This window comes from Varroa destructor, unplaced genomic scaffold, assembly GCF_002443255.2.
Source record: "Varroa destructor unplaced genomic scaffold, Vdes_3.0 BEIS01000007.1, whole genome shotgun sequence".
Classification (NCBI taxonomy): Eukaryota; Metazoa; Arthropoda; class Arachnida; order Mesostigmata; family Varroidae; genus Varroa; species Varroa destructor.
The window spans coordinates 32,793,109-32,812,880 of NW_019211460.1; the positions used below are offsets into that span (position 1 = coordinate 32,793,109).

Sequence of the window (19,772 nt, forward strand, 5' to 3'; positions counted from 1 at the left end):
GCCTCATTACTGATTAACGAACTCATTACGAACGGGGCCCTAGTGAAAATCAGATTCGGTTAAAAGTTGTTCCCATTACATATATGTAAAATATCCCTACAGTAGTTTTTTTTTTTTTTTTTTTAATTAAATTTCATTGTGCATTGACCCAGACTATTTTCGTGGTAACGACTGCTTTGAGTTGGGAGTTATTATACGGGTTTCAGGCAGTGCGGTGACGAAATGTATATTCAGAAACAATCTGGAAACTATTCAGCCAGCAGTTTCCTATATCCTCAACGTGTTCAATATGTCTCAGTTAAATTGTCTATTTGCGGCAGAATCTGATAGAGACGGTGTGGTCGAATATGTCGGACATGGTGAACGACATACTCTACAATAGTGGCATGAGATAACGTAACGCCTTCGGTTCTCTCTTTAAGAGAAGGGGCTAGGTCAATAACACAGCATCGACCATTCGTTTTCGCAATGAGCGTCCTCACATAAATGTACAGGTTGTTTACACATTACTAAATTCTATTTAAAGCCACCCGTCTCAAGCCCGATCGCATAAGTTCGGTCGGTCCCGCACTGCTTCCGTCGGGCGTACGTTTACAAATAAAACGATCACAATGGAGGAGTACTCAAAATAATAGATCGATAATAACTATCTGCAATTGATCAGTATCGACTACTGATGCCTCAAAGTCCCCTTTAACTGGCCCTTACTGGTCTCAGTGCGAATGTGTATGTGTTAATTTCGAATTTTTAAACCTTTTTTTGAACTCAATCGAAAGGATAGCTTTATTTTTGTCCGTTTTCTTTAGATTTTCTCTATTTAGCCGGTGGACAGGAAATCGGCGGACGATTATAGTATGAAAAGCAGCGGAGGCACCTTCAAGTAGCAGAAGAGCTTTAGGCTGAGAGAATTGTACGTTTCGTCGATTTGGATTGAGGCGATCTGCTTAATGCAGCAGCTGTAGCGAACATCAGCACCGAAAAAAATCATCCCTTGCATAACAGTTATAGCGCTAGCACAGGCCAAAGAGCAAAGATGTCGAGATAGGCAGAATGCTAAACAGCAGATCGATTGAAACTGGTGAGCTGTGGCATCAAGCCAAAGTGGCTTGATGCCAACGGATTTGGTACATTCGTCCACTTACGCCGCGCCATTTCATCCTTTTACAAATATGTCGATTATAATAGTGATAATAATCGTGATCATTCTAGTGGTACAAAACGAGAAAGTGACTATGAGAGATGGCGAGTGACAGCGGGAACCAACGGATCAGCGAAACAATAGACTGCGGGTGGACGGTACAATATACATTTGAAAATGTTTTCTATTAGTGAAACAGGCCTTTTTAATTTCAAATTCGAGTACGTACTGTTGTGGTCGGTCTGACGAATACATGACGATGACATTAACCTACTTGGTAGGAACAGCAGAATCCATAAATGAGCACAAAATATATTTCATAGGTCACCGTACAGAATCAAACCTGCCCATAACAAAAACCTAGCTTCGTGCATTGCTGCTGCTGTACGCGTCACTAGCAGTCGTGTGACTACAATTTATTGACAAATATACATGTGAGTGTGTGTGTATAGCACTTATAAAGGAACGAAACCGCTTTACCGCTCTGCGGGACGCGGCGTAAATGTGATACATATTCTCTTCTGATAGAAAGAAATAGCTGCTGCTGGAAACAGCACGATGCCTATTATGCATATAGCAGTTGGCAAGGTTGCCTCGTCAGGACAATACGCCAATATTCTTGTAAAGAATCTGGTCATGTCGTTCAAATAGAATTAAATCGTCGTTGAAATAGATCGAGGCGTACCAACGTGTCCAGCTTGAACAGTTCGCGCGCCACTTGAAAATCAATTCGAAAATGACCGCCACTTTTTAGCTTCTATCGTAGATCGTGTTGTCCTGCAGAGTTCTCAGATGCGTTCGAGCCCTTTAGCTTGCCCGTGTGTGCTTTTATGATCTTAGCCTACGATGTTAGAAAAACATCATTTTTTTTTAGATTGTCGCCTAGTTAAATTAAACGATTTCCTTAGTGAAGTATTTGCAAGCTGCGGGTACATACGAAATTCAATAACCTCACGATGATTTCAATTACAGCTGCGAACGTTTTCGGTCGCCGTTGGCAACCACTTATTCACCATAGACGATTTAAGAACAAGTAGTTCTGTGAATAATATTATGGCTACTTCGGATGGAGCAACTGGACAACGTATACGGTAGCAAATATGTACTCTTCTTAGCGAATATGAACATTGACTATTAAGAAGGATTTTATTATGAATGTTACGCATTTGTACTTATAGGTTTAATTCTACAATTAATCATTGTAGGAGCTGGTACATGAGAATTATGTAAAAGATGTTTACTCTGCAATGAAAATCACGCTAAAATTACATAAACGCTGTTTATAGCGTATTGTATTTTTCTGTTATTTTATTTATCCTTGTTGATTCTATGTGCTCGTGTTTTTTTCAATTCTCGCCTTTTTCTCCTCTCCGTTTACTCAGACATTCGGAATGCTCCGCTTATGTATGCACGTACATATATACATACATACAGCTTATTAGTATTGTTATGTTTAGTCAATAGTTATCAACTCAGAGAAGCCATCTGTTATTCAAAGATATGACTTGATGCTCTAGGCCAATTGGCGCGCAATTGTTAAGTTTTCACCTGTCGGCGACAACTGCTACTAGCAGCTAACAACGATTATTACTGTGATGAAATACTTCATGTTTTTAGGTCCGGAACCGCCATTACACCTTACCATATCACACGAGTAAACCTATCACGAGCATTTCTTTGCTTCTGGTGCCTAAGGAAAACCGTCTACATGCCTGGCTGGAGTTCGTGTACATACACATTATTATTATTGGCCTATTAGGAATATAGCAGTTTGTTCTTGGTGTGACATTTATCACCACCGGTAGTGTGTGTTCTTGTTTCTGCTGCAAGAGAACAATCGGGCAGATTGCTGACATAGTGAGTTATGTGACGTGCATAGAAAGAGGACATTCACTTTTACGTTTTGCAGGACTCAGTCGTCCTAGGGACCATCGAATTCGTACGGAATCGAATCTCCGCTACCTCCTTCCGTCATTTCACTATTCAAAAATGTAACGTTCTATATATCACGTTTGCTATTGCCGTCAGGCATCGCTTCAGACTCGATGTCATCATTGTCACAACAACAACAGCAATAGCTCAGACTAGCTATTATTAACGTAATCCTACGTCAATGATGAGCGGGTCTGTTTGGGCTGATTTCAGCCGACGATTTATGGCAGCTACCGGTAACTACGTTATCTTTTATGCGCTAATCTGACGCGGTCGCAAACGAGCTCTTTTCTTTATCTTCTTCTTTTTTTTTGTCCTGTTTGCGTGTAGCGTTCACCTTATTAACTGAACTTATAACTCACGTTACATTATACTGCTTATACAGAAACAGCAGTCACAGCGATAACAATGAAAACAGCAAACGCCATAGTTGTCTCTACGGACATTTGGCGTTTATCGTTGGACAATAACAAGGTCTGCGGTTGATTTTGTGCGTGCGACTCCCACGTCTTGTCAGTCTGACCTTGGTTTCTTGTTTCTCCTTTGCGGGAGATTATCTGCATATTGCTATTCATATAGCCGCGTATTCCGTGGTTATTTTATTATACGTAAAAACGCGTTGACTTTTGTACTTCTGTGTAGTGGCATAACGCAATTTCTGGCGCATTTACATATAGGTCACTACCAACACAATTTAATAAATATTTTACGTTTGTTTTCGGATAATAGAAACATTAGTTGGTAATATTAATTATTTCGTTCTATTCAGCCTCTTTCTTTAAGTTGTCTTTGGATTGATTTTACTTTAGCATAATACAATTGCATTGTATCGAGCTTTCTTCTTGTTGGGCTACCAATGGACGTGTCTTAATAACTCGGGATTTTACCAGCTCGAGATTCAGAAGCTTTGGGTTTCAGGCACGTCTTCGTAAGGAACCATATTGTTAAGCTGTATTGAAGTTCAATGAAACTTTTGAATCCGATGTTCCAAGTCAAGGGGGTTAACAGCGGCCCTTCCCGTATCGAACGTGCAGCTGTAAAGAGGTACATAGAATGTGTGTTCATTAAAATTCTACCATATTTATAACATATGGCTATACCTCCCAAAAATACCAATGATTTATATCTTCGTTTTTAGACATACGGAAATAGCAATATCGTTAATTCTTATATTTGAGGTCGGGAAAAATTTGACCTTGCTTTATGTTTCACCGCAAAAACTTATCTATCTCCGGTGGCAATTTGACGAATCTGAAGTTTGTACTAGTAACTATTAAAAAAAAGTATAACATGTGCTACTACTATTTTTTTAACAATTTTACTAAAAATAGTTTTATCGGCAACTTTCAGAATCTATCTAGAATCTGTTTAGAAACAAGCTAGCCATCGAATAGATGTGATGAAAAATACGACAATTTGGGTTACGCATTATAACAGTTTAACGAGTCTATAAGCGGTAGCGCTTATTACAAACCACAGCATTCTAATTCTAACAATGTAGTGGGTAATTATGTGAGAGTCGGATTTATGAAGAATCAGACAGCTAATAAGATAATTTAAATATTTGTTTGGTTATTTAAAAGGACGGTGCTCAGGACTGTTTACTCAGCGCGCTAAGAAAATAACGGACAGACGCTAGAAGGTTCCGACGATAGGTATTAGGAGTCGGCTGTTATTGCTAAGGCCAGGCGGAACCTAGGAGAAGACAGGTTCATTCGACAAAATAGGCCTTATTCAAGTAGTTTTTCTACTTTGATGCAAATCGATATTACGACTGTGGCCACCTCGCTTAGCATTCAAAAACGCTAAATAAAAAAAAACCTAAATAAGCCTGGTCTTTCATTCAAACGGAAGCCGACGATTATTTAGCAAATAGTACCCATGATTTGCGCGTAATGTTTTGTTTTTATGCTGTTGAAGCTTCGTAATCGCTGAAATGGCAGGCTCCCCGACGAATACTTTGGCGTAGCCCATCGTGGAAGGCTGTATTCTGCTGAGAATTTATAATATTAGGATAATATAAATCGAATATAATGAACGATAAGTTGGCTAGTTGTCCTACATCAAATGACATTGACAAAAGTAGCATTCTTCTTAATACGACCTTAGAATTTGCCTGCGTCTGACTTCGACCCTTGAGTTTTAGTTAATGTTATCGAGTGGTTACATTCAATAAAATCTAAACGCTTCTCTTGAGCAATGGATAAATCTCATTAAATTGGTCACACATTTGTTTTGCTTTTGGAAAACACCTGCCTGCATAACGTTTCATCCAGTTATGCCTATGGGTAATGGCGACCTCTTAGTCAATTTAGTTCTGTTGTAGGAAATAGTGAATTTTCTAGTTTTTTTAATATGGCTGTTATTTATTGTTCGGTTATCAAGCTTTAACGACTATGCCACTGTGATAACGGGAGGCAGCGGGAATAGAACGATGACTAGTTCAATTTGTTTTTCTCTATTTTTAAAAATAGAAAGGCAGGGTCTGAACTTGCTTCTATTGGTCAGCATATTCAATTTGAAAGTCGAATAAAAAAAAAACCTAGCTTTTTTGACAGTCAATTAATGTTCTACATAAGCAGACCTAAACAAATGTACTTATTCACATATTATTTTGTTTGGTGTACATATATGAGGTACTTGATCGTTACCAGCAAAATTGAATATAGGAAGTCTAATTGACAATAGTATTACCTAAAATTACTATATTGCACTCAATGTTGACCTTTGCACCAATAAGAATCGTCACAGAGTATGGAAAATAACCAACCACTTATTGTTGGTATTTTTCGATTTAGGCATGTTTTCCTTCTAAACATTGAAAATCGACATTGAAAGCTCCAGATTTTCACACATTTTGTGTATCCTCACTCGTACGATTTAAATGTTTTACATCTCGCATTGTTCATAGTGGAGCATCTGCTTCGACTTCTGGCATCACTATATCTAATCGGACGCATTCCGTATGTAGAACTATAGCTCTATCATCCGTAGCCGTATATACGTCAGAGGTGAGCTGGTATAAATTAGGCCTTTATTTCAAATCAGTTCAAATATATCTCTGTACTTTTGAACGCTGCACTTCAACAAGAAAATGGTGACTAACCATTGTGACGCATAGTACGACGCATTTCGCTGTCTTTGTCGTGTTTATCTCATGATTGCACAATAGGACATGTGATTCTGCTAAGACGTCGGCAGAATTTTTTCAGAATAATTAGTCTAACTATTTCTGAAAACCAACAAAATGGATTCGACAGGACACAAAAATTTTAGAGCTGAAGTCGAGTATTCACAGCGACAAGTCGTTGGAAAGAATCCAATCTGTTGATTGTCGGCGAGAGTTTGTGATTTTTGTTAAAACATGTTCGATAGCTTTACATACAATATCGGTGCTATGCGTTCCACTCGTCCGTTTTCATGATAATATCATGTGTTTGTGTATTCTTAATATAGACATGTTTGTCAAAGGTAATTTGATAGATGATCAGGTCGGCTATTTCGGAGAGAATTGCGGATAGAGACAATTCGTGACCAAAACATTGCTGTGAAATATCATCCATGGACGTAGAACACAGGAAACATATTTTGAGTTGCAGCACGGTTGGAGAGATGATTCCCATATGTATAGTTGCTCGCTATCAACAGGTTTATAATTAACTGGGGCGTCGAAAAAGTAACCACTACGAAGGATTGACCACTGTGTCGTGTGGGGAGAACTAGCTGAATCATCACATGCTGAGACTATATTAACAAAGTTGTTGGTCTAATATATAATGTAAGCATTAGAAAATTCGAAGTAGAGAGGAAAGCATGCTCTAGCTCAGGCGATCCCTAATAGCTGCGAAACCGGTCGGGGATGACGCTTTGCACCTTGCAGGAGAAATTATACATGCAATAGAAGCCTATTATAAACCTTCTTTAATAGAGCTTTAGGGTCTTGCTATAAATCTAGGCAGCCATCATAAATAGACACAGCAAACGGGTTTGTCCGTTGTTACGAGGTGGCAACAGACCTTTACAGCGAAACTAACCGATCTTATGTTTAGCATCAGCAAAGGCGGGTTATATTACCAACCCCAAAGTAGTTGAAGGGCTTAATTCCCCAACAGAGGGGCTCGAGCAGTACGCGTTTGTAGTGATAGAGAATGTTTCAGATTACCCACTTTCCAGACCGTTCATTCTGAGTTATCTAACAAAACTTGTAAAAAATAGCACCCGACAGTGTTCAGGAGGTGTTAACACAATTCTAGCACAAGTCTGGTCATACACTTCGCTTGACTTGCGTTGTTAAAATATTATGATAGGTATTTAGACCCCAAATGCCGTCGAAGATTATTGACATACAGACTTATGGACCTATCGATATATATATATATATATATATATAGGTAAAGTGTTAAGCTATTTGTTTGTTTTTCACAGATATCGCCACCGTTGTCTGTGTACATCTTTTTTTGTTTACCTGAAATCTCTCTCGCTCTTATTTCTATGTTTACTTCATTTTTTCTTTAATTGTTTTGGTTTAAAGACTGTAGTATTAATTGGCACTTGATTGTTATGTAGGAGTTTGACATTGATGGGGGAGCGACGCGTCACTCGTATACTCTGGGACCACTTAATGCACACTTTACTCTCACCTCTGCATTTGCCAATAGATTTTATCATCCTAGGCGACCCCCATATGAATGCACAGTTCCTAGCCTGTACCGACTTAGTTATGCCTGAAGATTAGGGTGACTTTGCTTTTAAAAATAGCGTCAGTTTGTCATTGGCATTGGTCTTGAAAATTACGTAAACGGTTAATGACGCATACAATCGAGCTGATACTCAGAGCGACGCAAAAATTCGTGCGTCTGTAGCGTGCGTTCAAATCAGCGCAACGGCCATAAAGGAGATCACCGAGACAACGAGATACTCTGAGAAAAATCAAAAGAGAAGCTTAATAGCATCTAGCGTCTAACTTGGATATGAACATCGTGTAATATATTGTTTTTGTGCTTTTCATATCTTTATTTCTCGGCCCTTGACCAACATTATCATTAGGAGGACAGATGATTCGGTTGTTCGAAATGCGGAAAAAATTCGAAGGGTTATCGACGCTGTGCACTCACCTGCCCATTCACTCCGATGTGCGGCCACTCCCCTGCGACTACTGCGGAAAACGATTTCATCAAAGGTCCTATATGAAGAAACATATCTACATACAGGTCTTCTTCATTTATAGCATTATAATTTATGTAGTCAGCTGTCGGTTATAATTAACTGAATAAAAAAGGATTACTGAATTTTAGAGGCACGTTCAGTGCATCATGTCAGCTTCTCTGAACGATTCCCAGCCTGTTTTTCGTTCGTAAACTTTGTTTGTTATCAGTGCTAGTGCCGAACTCCACAAAGTGCGAAAAGTTAACGGTAGATATTGGATATACAGCAAATATAAAACTTAAATGTCGCTCTTTTTTTCTGCTAATATGTTATAAGATAAGGAATATTTAACGAATCGAAAGATTCGAAGACGCGATCTAATCATACGCATCAGCTACTGCCGATGCAGACCAATGTTTGTAAGACGCTCTCGACCTTTGCTTAGTCCCAGGCTGAATCAGTGCAGCCTCCGCAAAGCTCAAGGGCCATTCTGACCCTAACGGGTTGAACGACGTACGATGCTTAACTCAAGCAGGTAATAGACTACGTGAAACAGGGTACGCGTATCGGATATACATATGTCAATCCTTGTGTAAATCCAAACGACGTGTTATGCATTCATAGTAGTGCGTGTTAGAGGAGAAACAGTGGTGCACTCTATCGCATTTCATCAGGCCAATAGTACTTCATTGAAGTAATAATCACAAATCATTAACGATTAAGGCGACTGTATATAACATTTAAGTCGCATTACGGCTCGTGTAATAGCTTTCATTTTTATACAATGAAGATCACTCCTTATAACAATATTGATAGAATGACAGGACGGATAAGTAAATGGTGATAAAATTGGTGAAAAAATGGTGAAAGAAAAATTAGCTGAACAATTTTAGTAATAAATGATGTCCACTTGAGTGCCACATTTTATGTATTTTTCTTTTTTTTTCTAGGACAACGTTAGGAATTACTCTCGAAAGTACATGCTTGTTTAATAATGATTATTGCGAGATAGCCGCATTTAGAGATGTTAGGAGATTAATCTTATACAGCTGGATACTGGCAAGAACTAACACCCGCGTGGCAGATCTTTTAGATAAAGTTAAAGTTTTAAGTGCTCCAAGTTAATTGCATTTTGGTTTGCTTCGGTCAAATTACGTTCTACGAAATATTAACAGAGTGTTTAACAGAGAAGGGTATTGAAATCATATGAAAAATGTTTTGTATTAATAAAAAACGACTAGTTAATATAAAAGTAGCTTTTATTTTCAAATATAGTCATTGTCGATGGCAGCCCATAATCAAACGTGTTCGAAATGTTCAAAAATTGTCTGTAAACATAGCTGTCGTTCGAGTGGCGTAGCGAATATTTTCGTTTAAATGTATCATTATGATACCAAGTAGACGGATCACGTTGGGGAACGTTACCGGGAAATAATACCGATTGTTTAAATTAAGTAGTTCCTTTTTCTATTTAATGTACCTGCCTATTAAGCACGCTCTAATATAGTTAAAAAAAAACCGTTTGCATCTCGCTGTGCAATGTTTAATAGAGAAAAAAAAAAGGAAATAGGAGCTTCTTTTATTCTTTCCACCATATTGGTATAAAAAAAATAATATAAATAAAGGTTTATTTTATAACAAGCGTCTCGACAAGCAATGCCAGTAGTAGCATCACATTTATCCTTTCGACGTATCTATTAGATTTCGTATCTTTCTTTTTATTAAAATGCCTATTTTACATTTGTATAGCCAAAACTCGATACACTTTTAGAACGGAATCAGTTTCACAGTACTGGCTCAGTCGTTTAAAGAGGACAAGGAAATATCAGTCGTAGCGTCGATCTCGCTAGCGTCTGGAGCGCCAGCAACGTCAACTTTAGTAGCTATCTATGATGCAGCTATCTTGATTCCAAGAATATCTCTCTACATTAGAAACCATGGCCATTTGAAAAGTTCACATTTCAGCGACAGCGGCGACCGGGTGTTGACCGACCACCGAGCAGCATCAAACAGCAACGAATGATCTGCTCGGCCTTGGCGTTATGACATCGTCTATCCCGACGAATAGTCACAGTCAAGAATTCAGTCAGTGCCTCCTCCTCCTCCTGCTGTACAAGCATACGCTGTGTGTGACCGTATTCAATCTGAATACTCTCGTCATAATATTTACTGGCTATTTTTGTAGTTTAAGCGGCAAGGCTTACTATTAAAAGAATCGTTACGGTTACAGAAGAATGTTCCAAATAGCAGTTATACTATAGCACACTTGTCGTACTCAGTAATAAACAGTATGGTCCGTCCCACGTTGCGATTAACGGAAATTCTCCTCTAGATGTTCGCGCAAAAAAGCTATTCGCGCTTCGGCTATTATTTCTGCCCATGATAAAGATACCATTACGGGCTACGATAGCAATGTACGCGCAACGCTCTTCACCGTCGTCCTTTTCATTTTAAAACGATTAACTCAATTAGTGAAAAAAAAAACACGTACACATTATACCAACGAAAAAGGTAAGCACAGCTCATTCTAGGCTGTACTCACAGCACGGAGGCCTGCGCATCTGCAGGCACCTGTGCCATCCTATTTATTGCTGATACACCACCAACCTGATAATGACCAGCACACAAATGGGTACACAGCGGGTAGACATGTGGAGGAAATTCTTGCTAGACGCTTGTGGTAGGACACGACAGCTCGATACAAAATTTTATGCCCCACACGATGTACGTCGTCATTAAGGATTTCTTGAAATGGAGCTGGTATTTAATAAGGGTGCATAGATGTATTTATGTGTAACATAACAATTGACGAAACGATTTATTTCGTCGCTATAGCTCAATCGTACGCGTATTTCTTCGGTCAACTAAAACACAGGTTCATAAGTCAATGGAGGCAATTGCATCTATATAAGACAACTATCTAATTTTATTGTTATTATAAATGGCGGCGGTATGCTCGGATAAGTGTCAGTATTGTATCTACAGTTCCGGCGTTATCTATTACATGTCAAAGGTAATCATTGTTGCAAGAACTCAAAATAGGTAGAGAGTTTTAACATGTGAACGTATTTCACAAGGTATACCAAACTTCGTTTATGCCATAATTTACGTTTTGGTAATTATAGTAACGGAAAAGACGGTTATCACAAAATAGCCCTTGTCAACATGCATGATTCGCAGCTGTTTTACGTATAGCGCTTTGTTATAATTATTTTGTTCTATGTCCACGCACACATAATTCTCAGACCTCCGTAAGCGTTCTTCGTTGCACATTTTTGATCCTGTAAATTTTTATAGCTTCACGCTCACTGTGCTCATTTCTACGATCAATTATTTGCCACTTTGGTGTAGCTAATAGTACTTCCTTCACGTAAGATAGGCTAGATCGATTTTGGTCAATATTCAAATTGTCCATTGGGTTGGCATGGGGCATGACACGCACGACACCTGGGTTTTATATTTGCAGATTATCAGTAATAAGAGTTACTGTTATTATCGTTTTTCTAGCGGCGACTCAGATTAAAATCGATTGCAATTTTTTTAGTAAAACAATAATAAATGCGCACGCTAAGAGTAAGTATACCTGAGAGACTTACATATCCTATAAAAAATTAAGATGTTTATCTTACTAAGTACAATAAATTTCTTAATTGTGTTACTAATTAATTATATTGTGAAATTTAGGTCTGGGATCCAAAAAATGCTACTAGATCTAAAAACGCTTGATTGCATTTTATGGCGTTTGTTTCCAATTCCTATGGGATTATTTGAAAACAATTCGAAACAAATGCTGGTCTGACCACCTCTATTTAATTGTACCCCGGGGAAATTTCGGACTTAAAACTTTTCACTTCAAAACAGTTTTTTTCCCCCCGGTTTTACGTTGCAGGTCAATCGAGCATATCGTAAGGGATATTAGTTCGGATCTGCATATAACTTATAATTTGGATGAAGGTCCATTCGAGGAAAAGCGCACCGCATGTGATGTTAGATACAAAGCTAGCTTATCACTATTTTCATAGTCAAGAAAATAAAAAAGTTTTCGCTATGAATTTTTAAACAGGAGACCCTACTTGTGCACGTTACATGCTAATGTACTCAAGTCAGTTTCAATACATGCTGATACTATAAAAACAACCACTCAGGAATTGCCACGCTTAGCATTGAGTCTTGTAATTAATATAACTAGAACAAACACTTATTTTTCATTTCAAAAGGTTAGCGTTAACTGACTAAGGTTCGCTTGCAGGTTTGTCTTTGAGGTTTATAATAGGTTATATATAACAGATAGTGAAAATATATTCAGCTTCATACGAGTTTAACAGTCTGAGCTCGTTCGTCCATATGTGTACGAATATTTTTTCTTGTATTATGCGGCGCTCGGTTTATTTCTTGCCACTTTTATGACGTAATAAATCTTACAACCTAAAAATAGAACACCGGGACAAGTGTGGGACGGGCGCAAAACGCGTTGGCAAACTCGTTCGGATCGTTTTGCTATCGGCCTTTATTATGAAAAAGCAAACATTCACAAAAGAACGAACATTCCTCCAACTAATTGATGAAAGCTCGTATTATTCTGCTATACTTATAGCGCAGGGTAATCTTTTATGTATTCCCTGATTTAGTCAGGCTGTTCTGAACGTCACGTAGCGTCGCTGAATTCACAAAGCGCTAGGCCGCTTGCGCAACCTACCTTAACAAAAATCAGGGAGTCGGGCTGGTAGAGTACAACGAAAACAGTGTGACCCGGACTTGCATAAGTCTTCAAAACTACGTAAATAAGCGTTATGAAGTTTGCTATCGAAAACCAATATGAGGAACCATGTCACGTTAAATAATAAACAACAATCGATACTTGGTCAATTCGAAACTGGCAAACATTGTAAGAAAATTAGTAAAAAAGATGACATGAACCCAAATCAATTGCTAAGCCGAAAAAAAACATCTGTCTATTAATACATTATATATTTATGCAAGCAGTGATTCTACACTTGACACGCCGTTAACCAACTCAATGCTACAGAACTATTTCGGGCTTAAAGGATACATTTTAAAAAGAAATCATAAACGGGACTGTATTGACAGTGTTTCATATAGAATGTAATAACTTTTAGGTGAAACGGCTTTTTTATGACACATTCACCCATCGCTCACCTACACAATGTATCAATTGTAGGTTGTAGTGGAAATAAGCATCTTTTTTTAAAGAGTCATTGTAGTCATGTAACTATTTAGCCCAATACGCATATGTATATACATATATATATGACGTTGGGTTGACGCTTACAGACTGTCCTGCAGTAACCAAAATATATGTTCCGATTATCTACATTAAGTATGTCGTCCTTCTCTATGTTGCTTTTGTGACTGTAATGGCCGTCAAATCATCTTGGACGACTATCGCGGGTCAGTTGCTGATGGGTCTTCATCGCCCTCTTCTAGCCCCCCCTGGCTGTAAACTGAGCTGTATTCCCTAAATGTCGGAGCCGGAAATAACAAGATTACTTTCCGTTACATCGGCGGCGATTACAACAACGACAGCGGCAGTGATCATCGAAATCATAATTAATAACGTATATTTTTTAATAAAATGAAGATAATGAACAACTAAAACTTCCCAACACTTTATTACACCGTACTTAATTTGCAAAGCGAGTTGTTTTAGGTGCCTCTTGTTTTTATTTGATATTTTGTTCCCACTTCGTAGATAGCTTCATCCTCCGCGACTCGGTGAATAGCTAGATGCTTCATTAGACAAATAAACTTTTATGTGTAGGTATTTTTGTATATTACGGAACTATCGATTAGCGGGGATGTGCTTGTTTCATCATCCTGTCGATTTAAATCTAGATACTGCTGCTTCTGTGTTTTTATACTGCGTTGTACAGTCGAGCTCTACCATCGTTACTTACATTATTAAGGTCATTTCCGCTAGCTGTAGCTGAAACGGAAACCGGCTCTTTGTAACTTTATCGAGTTTTAACTATCACTCTATGATGCCATTACAAAAACATACTCGCGTTCATCCCATTTATTACCCGTAACCTATTTCAATGTAATTATGAGGCTATCAATACGTCTGCATCGTCCTTGCAACTATTCTAAAAGCAATACATACATTGAAAGTTCGAACGGTCGATGTCCGATCACACGTCTCGTGCTTGCAATTATACGATCTGTTCGATTTTAGACCTAATTCAATCTGTTCTACGTACATCTTAATTACTATTGATTTCCAATATTGATTCCTTATATATGTATGCAGGCCAAGACTTTTCTGCAGTCAGCGTTGTTTATAGAGGGAGCTTCAAACCAAGCAAAATGGCTGACAGCGGCGATAACGAAGAGGCTTCAGATGATGTGCATTTAGTTGGACTATCTGTGCGTACTATACTCATTCTATAGAGAATACACACTTTGTTGCTTTCTAAACGCTACGGCTATCGTTTTTTTTTCATTGTTCTATGATTTATTGCTAGTTGAATATAAATGATGCTACGTTTGTTCTAGCACCACGTTGGAGCGATTGTTCTTATGGCTTGATTATTTTTTTCATTAATTCAGATTTTATTCGCACTTTCGTTTGACCAACTATCGATGACGATCTTTGTTCGATTTGTTTTTTAGTGTCAATAAATTATTCTAAAAGCTCCATGTGTTCGATAATTTGCCTCCGTGAATGGCGGAGCAAGAATATCGTAGGCTACAAATTTGGCATAGGGACAGAGAGCCATTTTTCTTACACTTAATATTAACCAAACCAAAATATCCTTTTTTCTTTCTAAAGCAATATCCAGCATCTTGCTGGTTGTAGCTAGACATATACGTCAACTATTTCAGTCAACCTATACCAGTACTATCGGTCTTTGCCTGCTTGTATCACTGTTTTCGTCGTTGTCAGTCTTGCGATTGCTCATAAGCCACGGGCACGCAATTTTTTTGTGAACAAAGACAGAAAGAAGCTGCGACAGACCCAACACACCACCGTCAGGTTAAAAATAGGTCGGCCTATTTTTCCCTATCTTCCTTTCCTTTCCCTGCCCCTTCCTTTTTTGTACGACCAAACAGAGGCGTGTGTGTGTGTGGGTCGTTACTCTCACCTGTTTCCATCTCAGTTGTTGGTGTTCCGTACTTGTATATATGTACGATATACTAGGTGGCCCCATGTCGTCGACCCCGTAGCAAAGTGTTTCGGTGTAATAGCAGTAAAGGCATGTGTTTCAATACCGTGTCGCTTGCGGGATTCATCGTTAGTTGGGTTTTCTTAAAAAGAAACAAACGAGCCCTAACAAAGTAATCTTCGACATAGCAATACAGCTACAGAGAGCACGTGTTTAGACTTCAACTGTTGGAAATCGAAATTCAATACCGATGGCTGCTACTTGGAGTCCGTTCAGCTTGCTTGAATCAGCTCATACTGATTGTAGTGGCCATAACATACATTCGCATGATCATCAATAGATCTCTACTTCATTTCTATCGATTTTACGCCTTCTCTTTCACCTTTATTCTTTCTATATATCTATGTTTATTCTGTATGTTAACGGTATTAGCAAATGACAATTATAGCACCAACAGCGGTGCCATTAGTAATCCTGCTCGAGCAGAAAGCCATTTATATTCCAGTCGGATGACACTGCTAACTTTCCTGAAGAAGTCTGGCGGCCTTCTGAGTCGCTTACTGGTACGTGACACTGTAGCAGTAGCACCACGACAGCAATCGCCAATGAGCTGAACGCCGTACGCAGCCAGTTATCCCTCGATGCTCACAATGTATATTTTCCCCACCCATTACCTATTGTGAAGCTTTCACTATTCAGGATGAGGGCCAGTGGCTACCCTAAGACGAACGGTTTACAGCGGCAACTGGTAACTGGTCGAAAAATATTCAGGTAGCATAGTCCGTTTAAGACAACGTAAGGTTTGCCATTTTCAAGTCGTATTCTGATCGTCTTGTGTCTCATTTTTTTCATCGTCTTTCATTGCCTCGGCCGGTGCCATCGTTGCTATTGTTAGTCAGTGACAGATAGCCCCGGGAGGGCATTTCCGTCCTCGAGGCTAAAAACCGAACCAAAGGAGCCACCCGCTCTTAATGCCATCTACTCCGAGTGGAATAAGCCTAATGTGGCAGGCCAGAAAGAGATACGACATAGAGCTCTTGAGGTTTTGCGATCGCATATCTGCTCTCCTTCCTGGCCTAGTCGGTATCGTCTCTTAAGTAGTCGACTTCTTGATAGATGTGGTCTCTTGGGTGAGTGCTTTGTCTAATGCTGTGCTGTGGTCTTCCCATTTTACCAAACGGTCACCCACCGAACGCATTACTGTGCCGCGACTAGCACTCATTGCTTACCTCAATCGGTCAGTGGAACCGACCTGCTTACCACCTTTGTCCGGTAAAGTTTCGCTCTTGCTAATTGCACCATTAGCTCGCCTTCTTCATGAGTTCTTCTAGACGGCCTCGCCGTTGTTGCAGGGCCATCGCTCATAGGCCATGTATAGTAGAAGCTGCTCCGATGCTGCCCAAGCCCATCGTGCGACAACTCTGCGATGTTTGAGCATCTATGCACTTGTATCCTTCCTGCGCTTTTCCTTTTTTCCAAAGACAATACCGCTGCTTTCGGTAACCGCGAAAGCATGTCATAAGTTTCATTTTTTGCGATCCATACACGCCGATACACACGAGGGCATGAATGAGGACAACAGCAATAACGGACAAACTTGAAATGAGCTTACTTTTTTTGAACGTCTGCTGCTGTCATTCATTTGTGCGGGCCACAGTCGCCTCCACCAACGAATCTGAATCGCTATTAAATGCTTGTTCACGTCGGAATAACTAATGCGTTCATTCATCATGCCTTTCTGCCCTATATACGTAGTTCTCGACAAATTACAAAGGGACTAGGCATTCCGCCACAAATTAGAGGAAGAGATACTCAGGCTCGTGCCATTGAGCAACCCTAAGCTAAGAGGATTTGCTCCAGTCTATACAGAGCATCGAGAGGCCACGAGTACAACAATTTCTATCTTGTCACGTCTGTCCCTCAGATTAACTTTTATTAAGGGCAACATTTTTTTGAACAGCAGGGCATAGGGCCTGAATCGGAAGGTGACAAGCGAACGTGCTGAGATTGCGTTGGCTTTTTGAGGTAATCACGCATTGAAATGGAAAAGCTACATATGTCAACGATAATGTGACGCTCTAGATCGATAACGAAAGGGCCTCCAAAAGTGCGAAAACACTTCAGTCATTAGGGCAAGATCATATACCTCTTTGTAAATAACATATATATATATATAGAGCTAGAGAAAAGTACTCAATTTTCAACCTTCATTTGATATGAGGGACAATGGCTGCCGTCGTATTTCATGCTACTAAACACTAAAAATCTATTCATGAATAATGACAGACAATCTCTATCAGAAGCAAACTATACTTATGGCCACAATTTGATTACGGTCGTTGTTATTGTTATCGTTAAAAAAGAACTTGCTACAGTGGGTAATTTCTCTGCCATTTTACGCACTGGTACATGAAGAGAAACCAATAAGTAGGGCTGACGACGCGTCGTCTGCTCCGTCGACAAGCCCCATTGATTGCGTAAGATTATTGTTGAAAGCATGATATGACAGACGTTGCGTTGCGTTTCGGCAGTTGTTGCTGTTACAATAAACATTCTACCTCTATCTACAAGAATGACGGCGTAACGTCAAAAACGAGCAGAAAAATGGACGAACTAGGTAAATTAGTTAAAAAAAGAAAGGAATCACTTGGAAAAATACAGTCATTCGTAACGTTCGCATTTGCAATAATGATTGCGCCTCATCTTCTTAATATAGCTTTACTCTTTTCTTGTGCTCTGTTTTTCTATGCACAAAAGGAAAGCTGACGTTCAGCGGCGCGATTTGTCTTCCCTTGCGCTATAATATACACAATATCTTATGATTAACGGGCTCACGGCCGCCGCCGCCGCCGCCGCCGCAGCAGCAGCATAACAACAATGGCAATTTCGTCGAACTATATCACACACGAATCCGTTTCATCTCTAATGCGCGGATATGTGTAACGACAGACGAAAATTCAAGATAACTGTACTAGATGAATTTTCCTGCGCAAGCTTGAAGCAGTCAGAGACAGGACGACCGTATAAACCATTGTGCGTTTCTGGCTTACAATTATAAACCATTATAAATTTAAGACAAAGATCTATGCTCTTGCTAAGCCTACCCGAATGCTTGCTGGCGCTCTTCCGGGTAAAATGAAGCTAAAATTTTACGGGCGGTTATGCAAACGGTAGATTTGATGTTCCACAAAAATTCATACTATAAAAATGGTACAAATAATATTATTCCAATGTCGGTCAATTTAGTAAAAATTAGCAGAGAAAATTAATTTGCGAATTTAGATCATTGAAATCGTGAATACGAACAATTATCGTTCGTCGTAAAGTCAAAGGACCGGACTTCTCTGGGCATAATCGTTTGTGTAGGCCTGAGTGATCACGTGTGGTCCTGAAAACTGTGAATAATCAGAACTGGTTCGTATCGCCGCCTAACGTTCCTACGTGATCAACTAATAACTGCAGAAAATCATTGCTAACAAATGTAATCATTCCCATATTTACAATAGTGACTGCTTTACGAACGTCACCGCGTAAACACAAAAATAGGACAAAACGAATTAAGGGAATAGGCGACAACTGCACAGTCAAACTGACAACCAATATATTCAAATATATGTGCACTTCCGGCCGTTAAGTTCATCAACTATAACTTCGACCGTAATTTTCAATCATTATACTTTAAGAATGCCAGCAGAATTACGCTAAAACATAATAAGTATGCTTAACTTTAATAGCTAACAATGATATTCCTAGAATACTTGTCACTATCTGTAATGCGGCTTACTTTTGGCCAACCTCGGCGCACCAGTCACTTGTTGCTTTGATTTGTTAATCAGTGGAGCAATTCGACCAATTCTTCGAAACTCTTTTTTTTTTTTCGTCCTTGTGAGCTATCCGACAAGATAACCAACGCTTGCGTTATTGATCACCATTATTCTATTCGCAAATTTCTGAGAGATCACTAGAAAAAAAACAGAAGAACCTTTTGAACGATGACTAGGACTTACGAGCAGTAAAGGTTGGCCGGCGTTAAGTTCTGACGAAATTCGATTTCCCTATCAACGTTCCCCGTTCAGTCCTATTTCACCAGGACGCATTATGCTTGTAGAACTATTCTCTAAAAAAGATCGACTTCAAAAGGAACAAATCAACTAAGAAGGAAGGGGGCAGGCAATCCACTATTCTATATACAACTTGCTTCATTCGTGTGGAGCACGACCGTAAATTTAAATGTAAATGCACTTCCTTTTGGCCCAGCTGCTGCTGTTGTTAGCGGCCTATAGCAACAGTTGTTCACTCGAGACTTTATTAAATAGACAGAATAGAAAAGATATGGCCGCGTGGGTCTGGCCAGCCGAATAAAAAATCACTGTTAGCCATCGTAAAATTGCGCTACGCTCCGTACTTTCGCGCTAGCTCATTTCGTTATAAAG

General features: G+C 39.3%; 3 long non-coding RNA genes across 6 annotated transcripts in view; 1 reads left to right on the top strand and 2 right to left on the bottom strand.

Annotated features, from left to right (window-relative positions):
- The window catches only part of LOC147754600 (uncharacterized), an 82,659-nt gene that overhangs the window by 50,669 nt on the left and 12,218 nt on the right, over window positions 1-19,772 (bottom strand). The window contains exon 3 of the long non-coding RNA XR_015316360.1: window positions 2,404-4,104. This is a non-coding gene — a long non-coding RNA (uncharacterized LOC147754600). Of the gene's footprint in view, window positions 4,105-19,772 lie in introns of the transcript that reaches the window.
- On the top strand, window positions 2,111-9,137 carry LOC111254261 (uncharacterized). 4 transcript variants are annotated; one of them, XR_015316363.1, is made up of 5 exons: window positions 2,111-2,229; window positions 2,756-3,306; window positions 3,989-4,114; window positions 4,654-6,848; window positions 8,117-9,137. It is a non-coding gene; the product is annotated as an uncharacterized LOC111254261 (long non-coding RNA). The 4 variants fall into 4 exon arrangements; XR_002674983.2 differs by having other exon boundaries at window positions 2,756-3,129; XR_015316364.1 differs by lacking the exon at window positions 4,654-6,848.
- LOC147754602 (uncharacterized) lies at window positions 12,665-16,714 on the bottom strand. The gene is made up of 2 exons (XR_015316368.1): window positions 14,337-16,714; window positions 12,665-13,691 (listed from the first exon to the last, which is right to left on the bottom strand). It is a non-coding gene; the product is annotated as an uncharacterized LOC147754602 (long non-coding RNA).